The 4,042-nt window shown below is 34.4% G+C and overlaps 1 protein-coding gene and 1 long non-coding RNA gene across 2 annotated transcripts in view; one reads left to right on the top strand and one right to left on the bottom strand.

Annotated features, from left to right (window-relative positions):
• LOC100175212 overlaps window positions 1-4,042 on the top strand; it is a gene marked incomplete at its 3' end in the record, with an annotated part of 276,802 nt that overhangs the window by 27,005 nt on the left and 245,755 nt on the right. The window lies entirely within an intron of this gene.
• Window positions 2,826-4,042, bottom strand: part of LOC113474932 — a 3,800-nt gene continuing 2,583 nt past the window's right edge. The window contains exon 2 of the long non-coding RNA XR_003396649.1: window positions 2,826-3,953. This is a non-coding gene — a long non-coding RNA (uncharacterized LOC113474932). The remainder of the gene's footprint in view (window positions 3,954-4,042) is intronic.

The raw sequence follows: 4,042 nt of genomic DNA, 5'->3' as shown, positions 1-4,042 counted from the left end.
ATTTGGATATTATGTATAAAAGGTGTCCCATCTTCCCCCACCCTACTATATACAAATTTTGAATATCTGTTGCTATGCCCTTTTTGAAACCGATATACTTTGTAGCATTTCCAAATGGTTGTGACTCTCATAATGGACCACACAGTGTGGAATGCCTTACAACTATATGGGAATCGAATGGTTGTTTAAGTGAAGGAACAAATGCTCCAATCAAACTAAATACAGCCAAAAAAGAAGTGCTGGATTTGCTTACATTGGAGTATGTCTTTGTTAGTTAATTACTGGTATATAGTATAAACTTAATTTATCATCTTTACAGTGATGTTGGCATTAATTTTAAAACTATGCGAATTGAAGCTGATGGTGGAGATAAAGATAGAGGATTGGAATGTTATGGAATTGGTTTGTACATTATTTACAACATTGCTATTGACTAATGTATTTTGTTTCAGTTTATCCTGAAAATTGTGATTCATATTACGGTCGTCACTCCATTGATTGTCTGATTACAATCTGGGAAGATGTTAGTTGTAAGGTTCAAGGTCTTAAATATCCTGGTGATCTAACAAGTGCAGATGCTGATGCTTTGAAAAACATGAATTTAAGGTGCTTTTTATATGATTTTTTTTCTGCTTAACAGTACTGTTTTAACACAGAAATGTAAGAGCAAACATGGAAAGTGAGAAATCAGCAGCTGATGGTGGAGATGCAGATAATCAATTAAATTGTTATGGCATTGGTAAGGTTTATTATGTCTTTTATTTTATCCTTTTTTATATCCCTTCTGTTTAGTAGTATGGCGGAAAAATAAATTCAAAACCATTTACTTGTAGCATTTCCAAATACTTGCATTTCTCATGATGGACCACACAGTGTGGAATGCCTTACAACTATCTGGGAATCAAAAGGTTGTTTGATTGAGGGAACAAAGGCTCCAGATAAGCTTAACACAGCTGGAAAATATGCTTTGGACTTACTGAATTTAGTGTAAGTTGGTTGAAGATATGCTTACTTGTATATTATTCATTTCTTTACAGTGATGTTGGCATTAATTTTGAAACTACGCGAATGGAAGCTGATGGTGGTGATAAAAATAAAGGATTGGAATGTTATGGACTCGGTTTGTACATGTTTTGGCATTATTGTTGTCCACTCAATTTATAAATTGAAATAAAATTTATTTCAGTTTATCCTGAGAATTGCACTTCCTATCAAGGTCCTCACTCTATTGATTGTCTTATAACAATCTGGGAAGATGTTGGTTGCAAGCTTATAGGTCTTAAATATCCTGGTGATCTGACAAGTGCAGATGCTGATGCTTTGAAAAACATGAATTTAAGGTGCTTTTTATATGATTTTTTTTCTGCTTACAACTGTTTTATCACAGAAATGTAAGAGCAAGCATGGAAAGTGTAAAATTAGCAGCTGATGGTGGAGATGCAGATAATCAATTGAATTGTTATGGCATTGGTAAGATTGTTTTGTTAACTTTTAATACATTATTGTTTAAATGATTTTATGCAACTTTTGCTATTTTTTAAGAAAAAATTATTGGAAATGAATAAGTGGTATAATAGGATAAATGTGAGTGTTTAAAAAATAGTGTTTTACTTTTGCATCTTGTCTATTTTCACTTTCTATTCTCTTTCGCAATATGGTGAAGAAAAATGATTAAGAAAAAGTTTTGCAGCATTTCCAAATACTTGCGATTCTCATGATGGACCACACAGTGTGGAATGCCTTTCAACTATCTGGGAATCAAAAGGTTGTTTGATTGAGGGAACAAAGGCTCCAGATAAGCTTAACACAGCTGGAAAATATGCTTTGGACTTACTGAATTTAGTGTAAGTCATTTGAAGGTATGTTCACACCTATATTAAAAACCTAATTCATGTCTTTACAGGGATGTTGGCATTAATTTTAAAACTACGCGAATGGAAGCTGATGGTGGTGATAAAAATAAAGGATTGGAATGTTATGGACTTGGTTTGTACATGTTTTGACAGTTTTGTTGTTCATACAATTTATCAAATCAAAATTATTTCAGCTTATCCTGAGAATTGTGATTCATATCACGGACCTCACTCTATTGATTGTCTCATAACAATCTGGGAAGATGTTGGTTGCAAGGTTCAAGGTCTTAAATATCCTGGTGATCTAACAAGTGCAGATGCTGATGCTTTAGAAAACATGGATTTAAGGTGGTTTTTAAATGAACTTTTTCTTTTACTCATAACTGTTTTAATACAGAACTGTAAGGGAAAACATGGAAAGTGTAAAATCAGCAGCTGATGGTGGAAATGTTGATCATCAGTTAAATTGTTATGGCTTGGGTAAGACTTATATGTTAACATTCTAAATATTTTTTTTATATTTAGCTGCAATAATTCTATTTTGGAATTATTTTTTTACTGTGAAACCAGTACTTGTATGAAAAGGTAATATTTATGCTTTTTGTGTGTATATATATATAAAAATATATATAACCCTAATCAGCCCTGGAGACTTGTATAAAAGTACGTCGGCAACCAGTTGCCGATGGTTTTTAAGATACGTTGGCAATGTGTTGACGATTTAAAAGACGTGTGGCCGGACGTGACGTCACTAATCGCAACGTCAGCGCGAATTTGCCTGTCTCGAATTGCAGTTGGTATCGTATAACACGAGCGCCCAATGTTTCTTATCTGATTAGACTGATTATTAATAAAAAACCATAAATTCCCAAGCTTTTTTTATATTGAAATAATACAAAGTGCTGCATTAAGTCTTCTCTTTCACTGCAAACCACGTGTTCTAAATGATTTTAATTAGCGACACTTTTCGCCCAAAAAGGAACGTATTCTCGTACGCCTTTCTTCTTGATGACACCATAAGCTCGTGCCGAGCTTTTGGTCGAATCTTGGCGCTCGGCGAACCTGAGATTTTACAACTTCAACACATTCTTATTGTTAACACCAAATTCACAAAACATTACCAACATTCCTAATAAACATGCTGCTTGGCTGAGGAAAACATTTAGGCTGTCTATTCTGCCAAAATAATGTTGCAAAACTGCGTATTAACAAAGATTGACAACGTAATCGCAGTTGTAGGGCACAATCAAAGCCACAGCGTCGATGCGCTCACTATCTTATCGCAAAGCACCAATCAACAAACGCGGACACGCGCGTTTGTAAATAAGACAGATATTCATATACATGTATGCCTTATGGCGCAATAACTCCATTAACGACTTATTTATTCAAAACACTAAAACATAATAAAGTCTGTGTTTTAAAACTTTTGATACATTAATACAGAAAAAGCGTTCAATATACCAATTCTAAAATAAAATTTGAATTTTTTCTAGTAGTTTAGTAACTTTCACATTTAAGTGACACTTTTTGATGAAAAATCCCATGAACACCAATCACTGGCGCCCACTTACGGAGAGGCGGGAAGGCGCCGCCTCCCGGTTTTTTTACTGTTTTCATATAAAAATTACGAAGAAATAGCTTATACGCGATGCCCCCTATTTATTTTGCCATATTCGTTTTGTTTCTATTTAGCTATGCTCGTTTAAGGCATTTTAACCCAATAACGCACAATGCGTATTATGCGAGTTTCAATCAACGCGTCAAAGGGCATTGTTTCGTAAACAACACTGAAATGCAATGCGTTAAACCCTACAATGCGCACTGGGTTATTTGAACCAAAGGAATTAGTTTTTTTTACTCTTTGTTTGAACCGAACGAACATTAAGCCAAGTTTTCCTCTATTCAATGCAACATTCTCCTGACACATGTCATTCTACACGTTGACGCTTATCGGCGAGTTATTTTTATGTAATAAAATTTAATTAATCTTTAGAAAATTAACTTTCTTACGTCCAGCCGACAATAAATTCTTTGGATTCCTAGTTCCGAATCAACTGACGACATAAACGTGCGCTTTATTTTAACCGCATCGTTTACCTTGCGAGAACACGGCGGATAGAAAAAAGACGAAACGGGTGTGCAAACTTTTTTAAATTAAAGAAAAATGCATTTTCCAAATACCCGCC

Source organism: Ciona intestinalis, unplaced genomic scaffold (assembly GCF_000224145.3).
Source record: "Ciona intestinalis unplaced genomic scaffold, KH HT000047.2, whole genome shotgun sequence".
NCBI classification, from domain to species: Eukaryota; Metazoa; Chordata; class Ascidiacea; order Phlebobranchia; family Cionidae; genus Ciona; species Ciona intestinalis.
This window is presented reverse-complemented; position numbering and strand designations above follow the sequence as displayed.